General features: G+C 39.5%; 1 non-coding gene across 1 annotated transcript; it reads left to right on the plus strand.

Moving 5' to 3' along the window:
- Positions 1-5,111: 5,111 nt before the first annotated feature.
- Positions 5,112-5,185, plus strand: Trnas-cga (transfer RNA serine (anticodon CGA)). Its single transcript has one exon. It is a non-coding gene; the product is annotated as a tRNA-Ser (tRNA).
- Positions 5,186-13,847: the final 8,662 nt, after the last annotated feature.

Raw genomic sequence — 13,847 nt, forward strand, 5'->3', positions numbered from 1 at the left:
GATAGTGAAAATGTTGTAATGTTCTTAACACTTGTTTCATACTGACGTTTGGTTCAGCCTGTAGACATGCCAATCATTTTGTTTTCATTAAAACTATTACATACTGTGACTTTATCTTAAAAGTTGAAACTTTAGGTAGAAATATTCAACTGGACTTTGACATACACTTAAGAAGCATTTCATTTCTCTTTTGTTGCAGAGTGTGTTTCCTAAAATCTCATTATGTGTTATGATATCATCATGTTTCTTTTATACGATAAAATTATGCATTTATATAAATTCCAAACAGGTGAAATTTAGTGTCAAATAAAGGCATCATGCATGGATCACATGTCTTATATCTTATTCTCTGGAATCATAAAATCAGGTACATCATCTGAATCTGTTGCCCACCATTGAATATTCTACAATTTGAAACTGTATGTTTTTGCGCTCTTTAATGACATGTTTTGTCAGCACAACTACCTAACGTGTGAAGCATTGACAAACGTTCATTAATACAAAATCCAAACAGCATTGTCATCATTGTACACTGGTAAAAAGATAAAATACCTCACATGCTGCTGTGTGTATCCATCATTGTTTACCAAAGTTAACAACAATGTTGAATACACTTTCCATCTGATGATGATGGCTGAACATTCAATCACATAATGAATAATTCAAGTTTCGTGAATAACAAAGAAATAAAAATTTATTACTTTCTGAGTCACAGTCGCAGACTTCAGAACTTAGTATATAAATGACGTATATTATATTTGTTGTTACCATTTGATAAGGCTCCACACATATTCTTTATGTCCTGTCCTAAATTTTGATGAATGTAAAGAGTTGCAAATTCACTGGTGGGTCGGTAACCAACAATGAACAGTTAATCGTCAGTGTGCATCAGTTCACTGCAACCTAACCACAAGGCTGCCAATATGCACCTTAAATCTTCTATATGGCACTGTAAATCTGGGTAGATATAACAGTGAAATACGTAAGCAAAATGAGCAATTGATATAATAAAAGCCTTATTAATGATATGATGCTGGTTGGCAATAATGTGGCAACAATCGAAAGATTAATCTTGATTATTGTCTTATAAAAAAACACCAGACAATTTATTCCAAATGGAGGTATCACACCGATTGTTACTGTATACAATAGAGAAACAAGAAACAGATGTTATTATTTGTGTAATGGAAGCTGAGTGTTGTAATGCCGAGGGGTGCAAAATTGAGGCATGGAATGGTGTGTCATATCACTTCACTTGCAATAATATCGTAAAATTTAACCACTGTAAACAAGTTTTTATGCATTACCGTAACTGAACAAGTTTTTACACAGCAACACAATTCAGTATGACTAACGTGTTGAATCACTGCTAGCTTCAACTGACTCTAAGCTCACTAGCACTCAGAGTCTCAAAATAGTTTTAAGTCCCAACTAGTACACAAAGAATTATTTCTAAGGCACCAGCTCAGCCCAAGCGGTTCTTTTGTTTCTCAATCATACGAAAACCAATTCCGCTGCCCAACAGATGAAGGCCGAAGACAATTAAACCTGATCTGCTGGCCTATTGAAAAACTTGTTTATAAAAAACACTAAGTGACTCAATGCAGCAGCATAGAACCTGAGCTCTATTCCTAACATTATACATACTGCAAACTTAATAGGTTTCAAACGAATGTACAAGCACAAATTCTCTGTTCATTAGCATTCTGTTATTACATTATGCAGTACTACACATCGCTCAAAACGGTATATTATGTAACAATTACACAAGTTGATAATATGACAACATTATTGACTACAGCTTCTCACTGTGGATATATCCTCAACAATGTACCGTTGCAGGATATATATGTTTCTTACCAGTACTTTTTATCATTATTAGAAGTTATATTCACCTCTGTTTCCCATTTCCACTCGATAACCACCTAAGATTATACCTTAGCTTACAGGGGAAGGTTGTGTAGCAGAATGTCTGCATGGGTCTTACATATAGTCTTTGGAACTTGGCATAATTTCGCTGGAGCTTTTTGCCCCCTGTTTTGATTAGTATTCTGTCCGTTACTGACATGTGCAGTATGCAGTATGCACAGGTTTCATTTAATGTGTTTTTATTCTGTCACATGACATTAAGTTTAGAGAAGAGAGTTGCATTTACCTGTGCGTGTTTTACGATGCATGCTAATAAAACTTTGTTCCATATTATGCTTTACTTTGATGTATGTGACCAAGGTGTGCCCCAACAACAGAATCTAATGTCATTTTAATTCCTATGTGTTTACAGCATGTAAGTAACTTTTGGTCTTTTTCTTAATCTAGATTTCTGTGACTCCACTGGAAAACGTATAGACCCATGTATTACGTTTGCAGAATGTCTAACCATGTGCTTATATTTCTTACAGTTGTTCACAGCATGATAATGACAACAGTGTTGAAATCTCGGTAGTGGACGTTTTGAAAACCATACTGACAACTGTGACCATGAAGTATTTCTAATAGTGTAACAGGCTACAAACGAGCATACTTGCAGAACAGCCTGAAGTCCATATGTGCAGATGTTTCACATTTCCTGTTCTGACACTAACCAACATCACCATCTTTGATCAGCGGAAGACGACCTGCACAGATCCCATTACAACTGTCTGTAGTACAAGTCTCAAAACTTGCTACTGTTGTTTGGTGAACACTCATGTGGATGTCTTAGACATTGAGTTCATGTGATCGGGAAGCATCTTATAGGGCACTGGACTTAAGCTCTGCATCTGTAATTTATAGGATTTACGAAAACATGTCATGACAGATACCTCTGAAAATCTGGAAGAGTAGGATGTAGCATATCTCGACTAGCATGTGCTAAGCCACCATGCAGAGTGCAGTGTAACTCATATCAGAGGACCCTCGCTATAATAACCATCCCCATCCATGAGAAGCAAACCACTTCACACACTAGTGTCATGTTGGAGAAACAATGACCACATATTTAAGATTCCTTGTAAGTCCTGTGGAAACACATGAGCCGTATACCTGTCAGTTAACTCACTGCATAACTTGCACAGCAGTTTTAAAATGTGGCACATCACCACCAATTAAAGGGTTGCACTGACACATGCGAAACTCTTTGCAATACTTGCGGGCATGAGGGTGATGCGCTACTTCTGTTAAGTCATAAGGCATGGTCGTAGGAATATGAGTAACGGGCTGTTGTTACATGAGACTAGAACTTAGGTCTCTGGAAAAGTTTTGCAATGCTAAATTCCTAGATTTCACTGAAAAATTGAAAACTCTAGTTGCACTCCCAATCGTCACAGGAGTCTGTCAGACAAAAATTTGAATGTGTGATGTGTGGCACGCCATTTTTCTGTCGCATGTTAATGATTTTATAAATTGTCAGGAAAATACCTACATCAGCATTACGTGCCCATTTGCTTCTACTTACTTGCTTGATGTTTACTGTGAGAGACAAATCAAGATGAGCTAGTGGTTCGTTCTGTCCTTTCTAATGACGTCAATACAATATCCCTGGGGTGCTGTTAAATTCATCCTTATATGCTGCTGGCGTGCATTTCCACAAATGAGCTCACTTTCATCGTATCAGCTAGTGACAGTGAGAAATCATAATAGCCAGATTTTTGACTTCTCTAATTCATTCTTTACAAGATCATTGTGATAAAGAAGGAAAAGCAATAAAAATCAATGTAATGGAAAAGAAGAGAGTAAAGTACAAGGCCCTAATCGTGCTAGATAGGTTGATAGTGTATATAGTTCGCTTAATGACTGTCACATCCGTACCCTTGTGACACTCGTACTACCTGCAGTATCAACACACACTGTCTCATGTAGGGTGCAGCAGTTGTTGGTGAAAACATGTTACTGTGAAAATCTGTAGGAAATTAATAAAAAAATTACTTATACGAATAGATTCTGACACAAATTCATGATATCGACAAAATTTACTGATTTTGGTGATAATTAGCGGATATTGATAGAAAAATGAATTTTTAATAAACTAAAACTCAAGTCACCCCCTCCCATAACAATGTGTCTGAAATAGAACTGTGCCAATTCTGACAATACCACATCCCTGAATGGAGATGTCTTCTGCTAATGGCTTCATTTAGTCACAGATGTTCGTGTTAGCTGCAAAGTCTCTGTCTGAATTCTCAGAGAGTCTCTGTTACGTTTCATACATTCTGTTATAATCTTAGTTGCTAATCTCTGTTTTTATTCGGTAAATGCGTTCATGCATATCCGACAGCAATACCAAACATGTGTACGAGAACACTGGAGCTGATGGCAATGGCTTTTATTTAAATCACTTCTACATACGTACACTGATAGCTGTCATATGTCTTGTAATCTCACTTCACAGATAATATTTCGCTAACAGCAGTGTGAACTGAATGAGATTTTCACTCTGCAGCGGAGTGTGCGCTGATATGAAACTTCCTGGCAGATTAAAACTGTGTGCCCGACCGAGACTCGAACTCGGGACCTTTGCCTTTCGCGGGCAAGTGCTCTACCAACTGAGCTACCGAAGCACGACTCACGCCCGGTACTCACAGCTTTACTTCTGCCAGTACCTCGTCTCCTACCTCCCAAACTTTACAGAAGCTCTCCTGCGAGCCTTGCAGAACTAGCACTCCTGAAAGAAAGGATATTGCGGAGACATGGCTTAGCCACAGCCTGGGGGATGTTTCCAGAATGAGATTTTCACTCTGCAGCGGAGTGTGCGCTGATATGAAACTTCCTGGCAGATTAAAACTGTGTACCCGACCGAGACTCGAACTCGGGACCTTTGCCTTTCGCGGGCAAGTGCTCTACCAACTGAGCTACCGAAGCACGACTCACGCCCGGTACTCACAGCTTTACTTCTGCCAGTACCTCGTCTCCTACCTTCCAAACTTTACAGAAGCTCTCCTGCGAACCTTGCAGAACTAGCACTCCTGAAAGAAAGGATATTGCGGAGACATGGCTTAGCCACAGCCTGGGGGATGTTTCCAGAATGAGATTTTCACTCTGCAGCGGAGTGTGCGCTGATATGAAACTTCCTGGCAGATTAAAACTGTGTGCCCGACCGAGACTCGAACTCGGGACCTTTGCCTTTCGCGGGCAAGTGCTCGGTAGCTCAGTTGGTAGAGCACTTGCCCGCGAAAGGCAAAGGCCCCGAGTTCGAGTCTCGGTCGGGCACACAGTTTTAATCTGCCAGGAAGTTTCATATCAGCGCACACTCCGCTGCAGAGTGAAAATCTCATTCTGGAAACATCCCCCAGGCTGTGGCTAAGCCATGTCTCCGCAATATCCTTTCTTTCAGGAGTGCTAGTTCTGCAAGGTTCGCAGGAGAGCTTCTGTAAAGTTTGGAAGGTAGGAGACGAGGTACTGGCAGAAGTAAAGCTGTGAGTACCGGGCGTGAGTCGTGCTTCGGTAACTCAGTTGGTAGAGCACTTGCCCGCGAAAGGCAAAGGTCCCGAGTTCGAGTCTCGGTCGGGCACACAGTTTTAATCTGCCAGGAAGTTTCATATCAGCGCACACTCCGCTGCAGAGTGAAAATCTCATTCTGGAAACATCCCCCAGGCTGTGGCTAAGCCATGTCTCCGCAATATCCTTTCTTTCAGTAGTGCTGGTTCTGCAAGGTTCGCAGGAGAGCTTCTGTAAAGTTTGGAAGGTAGGAGACGAGGTACTGGCAGAAGTAAAGCTGTGAGTACCGGGTGTGAGTCGTGCTTCGGTAGCTCAGTTGGTAGAGCACTTGCCCGCGAAAGGCAAAGGTCCCGAGTTCGAGTCTCGGTCGGGCACACAGTTTTAATCTGCCAGGAAGTTTCATATCAGCGCACACTCCGCTGCAGAGTGAAAATCTCATTCTGGAAACATCCCCCAGGCTGCGGGTAAGCCATGTCTCCGCAATATCCTTTCTTTCAGGAGTGCTAGTTCTGCAAGGTTCGCAGGAGAGCTTCTGTAAAGTTTGGAAGGTAGGAGACGATGTACTGGCAGAAGTAAAGCTTTGAGTACCGGGCGTGAGTCGTGCTTCGGTAGCTCAGTTGGTAGAGCACTTGCCCGCGAAAGGCAAAGGTCCCGAGTTCGAGTCTCGGTCGGGCACACAGTTTTAATCTGCCAGGAAGTGTCAGCAGTGTGAACTGTTGTACATTTAGTGAAACAGTCTGTTTATGTCATAAGGTACCCATCACGCTATGTTTACATGGGAGTAGATCTATAGGACGTTTATTTTATTTCTGTAAACTTTCAGTACAAAAACATTAATATACAATCACATCACTGGAAGTGTGTTTTGGAGTAACGAACTATCAAGTAACGATACTGTAGTGAGGAGTGAAGCGGCAGTATGCTTTCGTATTATCCCTGAATCCTTCCCATCTTCGAGGTATCAATGTGAGGCATATCGTCCTGCATTCTATGGCAACTGTCGCACCCTTCAGGCTCCCCCCCCCCCCCCCCCCACCCCACCCCACCTGAATGCAACAACACATGCCTTTGCTATCTCACGTCAGCACCCATCTGACAGGTGGTGACTGCGTGTTGCGTCTAATAAAGCTGTAAGCTTTTAATCTCAGGATGCTTCACATAACCAGGTTGTGGATAATATCCTGATACATATTTTCAGTAAATTTTGATGGGTGCAAATCGTTTTCGTCACTTTGTATTATTTGTTTTCCTCTGACTGTGGTGAACATGTAATGTTTGCACAAAAGTTTGACTCGTGCTTGTGAGAACTGGGGATTGGCTACAGAAAGGGTTAATTTCTTGGCAGAACTTTTAAAGCATAGTAACTGAACACTATAAAACACAAGTTGTCAGCAGAGGGCACATGTGCATCTGGCGACTTTAGAATTTCGCTTCAGAATGTATATGTTATTCGTAAGTCAAATTTTTCAGTAAGGCCTAAAGTGACAAGTGTGTTTCTTGCATTTTCAAATTCCTCTGAAGAAGAAAGTCTAATCGCCTCTGTTTGGAGAAAACTAAACAGAACTTGTTAACACTTACGATATTGTTTCTTAGTTTTGTTATCCATTACAAACTTGTAGAACTATGTTCTCTGTACACAATGATGTGTCGTAGCAGGGCATACGATAAATATTTTTGAAGCGGTTCTCTTTGGAAGTTGGTGGACATTCTTCCCTTTTCCAATAAATGATCCCCTCGTGGGGAGTTTGCGAGGAATGTCACATTAACATAGGTTTACACGGCTATTTATTTTTATTTGTGTTACTAACCAATTGAGAACATTGACATTTACCTTGTAAAACATCTTCAGAGCAACAAAGTACTGTAGCACAGTAAGAAAAATTAATTAACAATATTCTTTAACACTTTTTTATCTTCTCCATCAGATTATGCTATGTTGTCTTTCTGGAAGTCCTAATCTTCTCCATCAGACTGGAAATCATTATTTCCTAAGGGCCACTGAATTAACTTGTTAATAAACTCTTCATACTCTAATGGAATGTACTTCGTTATTTAAACCTTGCAGTTTATCTGTGTTTATAGGAATCTTATTGTTGTATGCTACAGTTCAGGGATAATCGGGTATTAGATTTCCTTTAAAAGGGCTGTATGTATTGCAGAGCAGTCCATCTGTCCATTCTGAACAAACGACATACCCTAGATTCTGATGATTACAGGTCAAATGCCGAAATTCGGCAAGCAAAAATCCTTCCTTTGCTTGACAGTTTATGGCAAATGAAGAGTTTTTTAAAGTGGTGACACCAACATTCCATAAAGTCACTAATATCTTTATGTTCTATAATCTTGACTTGAAAAAAATTCAGTGTTTTTGTTGAATTAACTATCATTTCCACATACTGTTTGACAGAATAGGTTTTACTTGTTGTATGTCTCTTTTGATAATGGCAAAATCACTATCACATGGGAAGATGGAGTGATTTCGAACGTGAAAATAATACAGAATTATTTGAAATTTTCCAGTCATTGCGAGATATTTTGCCTGCCCCAAGAATCACTGAACGCATGTAGTTCTTTCACTGTGTCAGATAATCCACTTATGTAGTCACTGAGAAATGTGCACACTTCATTGGGACCTCGATTGTCTTGTCCTTCATTGCAACATTAAAACTGTGCTGTACAGTCTTTAAGGTTATGTATTGCAAATGTAAAAAACCACAGATTTCGTAAGTAGAACATTTCCTTTGCAGGAAGACAAGAAAGGAGAACATTTTACATATAATCAAACACTAGGCCGACAACATCATTCTTTTCACCTCTTGTGGTTTTTTATAACACTTCGATTCGCCTCAATTGTGAACCATCAATTCTGCGACAGCCACTCGTTTTGCAACTTCATTCTGGATCGGAGATTTTATTTTTGCTAGAAGCTCCTCACAGGCAGAACATACTTCTACTTTTGGCCGTTTGTACCCATAATGAAAATTTTGATCGAAGTTTTTCAGATAATATTCATAATTTACTGTAATTCTGGGTGTTTTTCACAAAACAAGTTGTGTGTGTTTTTCACATTTAAGTTCGAATGCAAATATATAATACTTTTCTCATTATAGTGTGACTAGTGGGTTGGGAAAGGTCGAATATGAGCATCAATCTTAGCAATGACATCAGATCCAACTGCATTTCCCATGATAATACAATTTTCTCTATGGTCATCTGGAGGCAGGTCATTAACAAGGAGCGATGTTAAGCATGCAACTACCTTATCACCCACAGTATGTTGACTGTAAAATGCATTGCGAGATACGTGTATACTTTCAGTCTGTTTCATAACAAAGAATCTGTATTTACCTTTCTTCACAAATGTTGGATTCTCTTTTCAGCTCCTTATCCTTTGTGCAGATGAATGCTCTATCGGTCCTATTAAATACCGATCCTCCTCCCTCTTAGTTTTACCATCATACAATCTCCTAATAGTTTCCATTTGATCTTCATCTTTGAAATGTTCCAAAGACATTTTGGAACAGCTGCAATGAAATTACATGTTGTAACAAGATACAATATATCGGGTGATCAAAAAGTCAGTATAAATTTTAAAACATAATAAAACATGGAATTAAGTACATAGAGAGGTAAAAATTGGCGCACATGCTTGGAATCGCATGGGGAATAATTATCACCGAAGAAAAAACAAAGTTCACAACACAAAATATCCGACAGACGGCGCTGGAGAACAGAACGTCAGTGACTGCTACCATGAGGGGTGAGAGGTACGCCGATATGTTACACAATCGCATCATCCCCAGCCTGGCTGATAAACACCTGCTGCAACATACGATGATAATGCTGGATGGCGCTCCACCCCATATTGCTACACACGTGAAAGATCTCTTGCGCTCGTCGTTTGGTGAGGATCGTGTGCTCAGCCGCCACTTTCGTCATGCTTGTCCTTGTAGGTCCCCAGACCTCAGTCAGTGGGATTATTGGCTTTGGGTTACCTGAAGTCGCAAGTGTATTGTGATTGACAGACATCTCTAGGGATGCTGAAAGGCAACATCCGACCCCAATGCCTCACCACAAATCCGGTCATGCTTTACAGTGCTGTTCACAACATTATTCCTCGACTATAGCTATTGCTGAGGAATGATGGTGGACATATTGAGTATTTCCTCTAAAGAACATAATCTTTGCTTTGTCTTACTTTGTTATGCTAATTATTGATATTCTGATCAGATGAAGAGCCATCTGTTGGAAATTTTTGAACTTTTGTATTTTTGTGGTTGTAATAAAACCCCATGTCATTCCAACCATGTGTGGCAATTTGTACCTCTCTATCTACATTATTCCGTGATTTATTCAGTTTTTTCAATTTATACTGACTTTTCGATCACCTGGTACCTCACTTAAATATCCAGCAGTAAAATGAAGCCAAATATCTCATGAGGACATTTATATAAAACTTACTTGCTTGGCGGAGCAGACCGTTTGTAAGTAGGCTGTTTAGGTTTTTATGTTGGTAACGCCATGTAGCGCTCTATATGAAAATCACTGACTGTGCTGTGTGCAGTCTGAGGCTGGCCGGCATTGTTGCAATATTTGCTATTGTAGTGTTGGGCAGTTGGATGCTAACAGCGCGTAGCGTTGCGCATTTGGAGGTGAGCCCCTAGCAGTGGTGGATGTGGGGAGAGAGATGGCGTAGTTTTGAGAGCGAATGATCTGGACATGTGTCCATCAGAGTCAGTAAATTTGTAAGACTGAATGTTATGAAGTGATACATATTTATATTAGGACTTTTGAACACTATTAAAGTAAATACATTGTTTGTTCTTTATCAAAATCTTTCATTTGCTAACTATGCCTATCAGTAGTTAGTCCCTTCAGTAGTTAGAATCTTTTATTTAGCTGGCAGTAGTGGCGCTCGCTGTATTGCAGTAGTTCCAGTAATGAAGATTTTTGTGAGGTAATTGGTTTTTGAAAGGTATAGGTTATTGTTAGTCAGGGCCATACTTTTGTAGGGATTTTTGAAAGTAAGACTGTGTTGCGCAAAAAATATTGTGTGTCAGTTTAAGCTCAGTCATGTATAATTTTTCTAAGGGGACGTTTCATAAGTCGACCCTTAGCCGAGGATACCCCACTGGAATCTTCTGATTTTTCTTGTAATTTGTGTAATTAGTGTAGCTATTGTTCATTGCTAGCGCGTAATTATAGAGAGAATTTCCTTTGTAGTTGTAGTTTTTCGTTGTTGTACAGTAAAACAGTTGTGGAATGCATGTATATTTGCACCAAGTATTTCGCAGCTGCGCTTGCAATTAACTAGATATTATTTTCAGTGCTATGTTAATGTGTTTTCTTATTTTGCTCTTCAAATTGTTCTTTTCTGTCTTATCGTGCGAAATATTGTGACAATAAAGGCGTGAATGGCGTGTGAAAAACGTAACACTAGGTTCCAAAGTAAACTGAGAAATAATAGTGACGACGAGCGTAGCTTATCAGCACCACTGTGTAATGAATTAACAGACATTCAAAGTAGTAATTTGGTAATTGTGCACAGGGAATTGGAGCGGGCGGCATATAATGGCGTAGACAGTGAAACAAATGGTGAACAGGGAAGCATTATCGAGCGATCGGTCGACAACAGCTCGCCTCAGGATTCCGAAATGACAGGACACAATCTTACAAATACTGTAGATTCAGGTTTTGCGTCCTCACCGTTTTCTCAAATAAGTCAAGACACATTTTCTGCTTTTCAAAATGCGAATATTGCCGGTTCAAATGCACCGCCTCAGGAACAAGTTTCAGACACCTGTGCATTGTTATTACAATTAATGGAACAAATGGGACAAAAGTTTCAAAAGTTAGACACAATGGAACAAAATCTTCAAAAGTTAGATACAATGGAACAAAATCAGAGACAAACACAGGAAAAGTTAGACGCAATGGAACAAAATCTTCAGAAGTTAGACTCAGTGGAACAAAATCAAAAACAGTCACAGCAACAGCTTCTAAAGTTAGACATCATGCTTGAACAAACACGTGAAGGTTTAACTGCTGAGTTACTTAAAATCGAATCTAAATGTCAAAAAGTCTGTAATGACGTAAAAACACAAATTCGTGAGCATTTTCAACCAATTTTTTCGCGTCATTAAAATGCATTACAGAATCACGAAGCAGCCACAAAAGAACTGCATACTATTGTTTATGAAAATCACGACACCTTGCAAGCTAAAATTGACCAGTTGCATCTACTGATTCGGTTACGCAACTTGCAAAAACTCAGGAAAAATTTAACGACACTGTAGATACGATTTCAACACAAATGGACACTCTGAAACTTGGTTCAGAAAAACACACTGCGGAAATCACTTCCCTATTGGAGAAAGTAGCCGAACTTTCGGATCACTTCACTAAGTTATCTACAAAGGTTCATGATGATCTGAAGGACACAAGACCCGTAGGCTTCAACGACACGGAAGAATACGAACAAATTAGCAAATTCAAACAAAATCAGAATCAAATTAATACGCAACACAAAAGAGAAATCCGGGAAGTACAAGATCAGTTGGCACAAATAATTCAAGAATTACATACTTCAGAGGAGACTCGCACTCCAACACAGGAAGAGGGACATAGAAATACGGAACAGTGACAAAATAATAAGACAGGGCGCTTTGGAAATTATGAAAGAAACTGGCAAGGTACACCGAATTTTGAGATGGAACCGGCGAAACGAAGTAACAATGACCAATATGTGACTCGCCGACATGATGATTTTCACTATAAGCTATTCATTACAACATGTAAATTCAAAACATTTCAGAATTCTGGCAACGACATTCATCCACAAGCATGGCTCCATCAATTCTCTCATTGTTTTCCTCCCAACTGCTCATTGAAGCACAGATTAGAATTTATGTGTGGCTACTTAGAGAATGAATCAGCTCTGAGAATGCAATCGGTCATTCACGATTGTCACAGTGAAGGAGAATTTTATCATGCCTTCCTCTCAGCATATTGGTCTCAAGCTACACAAGACCGAGTAAAACATAGCATCATAATGATGAAACATTTCAAACAATCTGAATTTACCAGTCTTGTAAAATATTTCGGAGACATGTCACAAAAAAATCAGTATGTTTCAAACCCATACAGGCCCTCAGAACTCATCCGCATTTGATTAATCAATTTGCCTGAACATTTACGACATATTACTTTGGTGGGACATTGTAAAGACGACATTGAAGTTTTTCAGGGACTGTTACAAGAATTGGAAATTGACACTGACAATCGCGGAACTCGAAATCAGGAGCACAACAATTACAGGTCACATCCGTCACATTTCCGCAGTGAGTGAAATAATAACTGGACATGACAAGGCTATTCTTACAATGTAAATTGTGATAAAAACAGACACCACCGGTTGACAACCGTTGGCAGAGTAGTAATAATTACAGGCAAAGATCACCTCTCCGCGGTAATGACTGTCACAGAGACAATCAGAGAAACAGACAATGTGGGAACCAAAATAATTATTATCAAGGGAGACAGAACAACTTCAGGCACTACAGTTCCGCGTGCAGTTACGATTCAGGGAGAAATTCTCCACCACGTGACTGACACCTAAGAAACTATGCAATCTACCGACACGACGACAGACGATATAATCGTGTCGACAGACCTGAATTTCATCATAACTGGCGGGATTCAAACAGGGCAGGGCCCTCTCGAAAGGGTGAATTTGTAGAAGTTAGAACTCCAAATCCTAATATCGAGGCGCGCCAACAAAGAGACAGACAATGACTCGCACCGCAGGCATCCACGTGCACCAGCCAGCTCAGAGGAAAATAACATAGACGCTAATCTTGAGAAAAATATTAGCATTCCTTACCGACGTATACAACATGATAATTGCATTGAAGTTGAAACTCTGCATACTAGGAAGAGTAAAGGATTGCACTACATTTCACATGTAAAACCGTTTATTGAGAGATAATCTGTTTTTTAACTTAGTCTGCTATAAAATCTTTCACTTCACGTTACTAGTACTCTTTGTCACACTTAGAAACTGTTAACATGCAACTATGTTTTAAAGTGAACTATCCAGTAGAAAACCTAGAGAAATTATTTAGACAACTGTGTTACTGTGTGTGTACATCCTTGCTTGTTAGTTGCACGATTATGTAACGACTATAAGGCTTATATTCTTAGAACATATATTGTTAATGAGATTTTAATGCAACATTTGGTTTACTTGAAAAGAGATGCTTTATTTGAAGTACTTTCTGTGAGATTAATGAAGACTTAGTATTTGGTTTCTTTGACAGCTAAGCGATTATATCACGATGCCACTAATGTGTGACACAATTTGCATTTTGGCTTTTGTGCTGTATCTGTTTTATATCGGCACAGTTTTTCTGAATTCTTCTGGAAAGTAAAACATA

This window comes from Schistocerca serialis, chromosome 5 (assembly GCF_023864345.2).
Source record: "Schistocerca serialis cubense isolate TAMUIC-IGC-003099 chromosome 5, iqSchSeri2.2, whole genome shotgun sequence".
In the NCBI taxonomy this organism is placed as follows: domain Eukaryota; kingdom Metazoa; phylum Arthropoda; class Insecta; order Orthoptera; family Acrididae; genus Schistocerca; species Schistocerca serialis.